Here is a 1,752-nt window from a genome sequence, read left to right as displayed (position 1 = left end):
AATACAGGTAAACATCTGGCATCCTTCCTGGTGTGAAAAAGTCTCAGTATAGCTCAGAGCCAGATGAGGTGATGTGAGCTTGGGGGAGGCAGGAAAGGTTGTATCAAGGTGTGTGTATGTATATGCATGGCTTCAGGTTCTCTCACTGCTCTCAGTTGGGGAGGGACTCGGCCACTTGGCATATGGTTCCTGCAGATCAGTCACTTGAAACAAACATGTTGGTTTTCAGAGTTTCCTTGGGTGCATATTTCTCTACCCACACAGCACTATGAATATAGACTAATTACAAGCAGACTCTAAAAATGCATGATTATGTGGCAGCTGATTTACGGCATTCTTCTTTCCTCCATCCTCTGTCTGGGACTGGGAAATGAAAGAGCCAAGCTTTATCTGTTTAGATTCAGTGAGCCCTGGGTTCCTGTTAGCTGGACGAAGTTTTCCCAGGTTTTCCCAGCCCCCTCTTCAAAGCCCAGCGCTTGCTTAGCACCCAGGCTGGAGGGGAAAATAGTGTCCCTTCTCCTTCTGGTGTTTCTTTTCCTAGCAGCAAAACATAACTATGACAAATGACATTATTCAAGGTATTTAGGTGTGTCTGTATGTCTGTGTTTAAAAATGGAAAGACCGAAGCCATCTACGGCCATGCTACCCCGAACATGCTTGATCCCATCTGACCTCGGAAGCGAAGCAGGGTCGGGCCTGGTTAGGACTTGGATGGGAGACCACCTAGGAAGACCAGGTGCTGTAGGCGTAAAAAAAAAAATAAAAAATAAATTATAAAAAAACCCCAAAACAAAAAAACCCCAGAAAAACAAGCGTTAGGAGACCTGGCCTTTAGGCCCTTGCTCTTGCACTGTTTCGCTGTGTGATCTCTGGCAATTCCCTTCTCTCTGGGTCTCATGACAGGAGAGGATGAATTGGCTTTAACATTGAATGGGCTCTGAGCATGTATATACTTATTTTGGACCCCAGGGTTTTACCCAACTGGACGCATAGATGGAGAAAGAGGGGACCCAAGAGTTTATTTCGTCAAGTCATTTACTTTAATGATGGGAGGGTTAGAGGGAAGGGGAGGGGCTTGCGTTAGCATTGCCATGAGAGATACAAAGTCCTGTGTTCAGATCTCGGCTCTGCTGCTTAATCATCAAGGTAGAATTTTCCTTTCTCTCTTAGTTTTCTAATCTATAAAATGGGAGTGATAGCAATGCCCTCCTCATAGTGTTATTGTGGGGATTAAATGAGAGCAATTTTATCAGACAATCTTGTCTGTACACCCCTTAAGGTCTGGACAGAATATTCCCCCAACCCAGTCATCTTGGTTCCTCAGATTTTAGCTCAGTGCTTGGCACACAATGACCACTTATTAATAACTGAATAAAAAACAAGATCTACATATGGGGAAGTAGCTCTCCCCATGCCTGGTGGTTGGCGGAAGCTCACTGACATTCTGACTCTCCCACCTCATCGGGCTGGTGGCATCGGCCCTGGGCCTGGACAGAGACCAGATGGACTACAGAGCGGGTGCAGTGCCCTCATCTGTCCTTGTCAGTGGCTCCCTCCTCTCGGGGTTGTAGACATGGACTCAGGGAGAACTGTTTTAAAGTTGGTTGTGTGGGCTAGCCTGGGAACCCAACAGCTAGGTCAGGAAGGAGTCTGTGCTCCGCCTGTGCTTTCCTCATGAAAGTGCCACTTCTTCTCTTGTGATTTAGTGAGTGATTCACCTCTCCAGTTCCTTTTACTGTAAGGGCAGTGAGT

At 46.5% G+C, this 1,752-nt stretch overlaps 1 pseudogene; it reads left to right on the top strand.

The window, feature by feature from the left end:
• Positions 1–629: 629 nt before the first annotated feature.
• Positions 630–748, top strand: LOC112478179 (annotated as a pseudogene).
• Positions 749–1,752: the final 1,004 nt, after the last annotated feature.

Source organism: Pteropus alecto, unplaced genomic scaffold (assembly GCF_000325575.1).
Source record: "Pteropus alecto unplaced genomic scaffold, ASM32557v1 scaffold42, whole genome shotgun sequence".
NCBI classification, from domain to species: Eukaryota; Metazoa; Chordata; class Mammalia; order Chiroptera; family Pteropodidae; genus Pteropus; species Pteropus alecto.
Note: the sequence above shows the minus strand (reverse complement) of the source record. Positions and strands in the feature narration are given on the sequence as shown.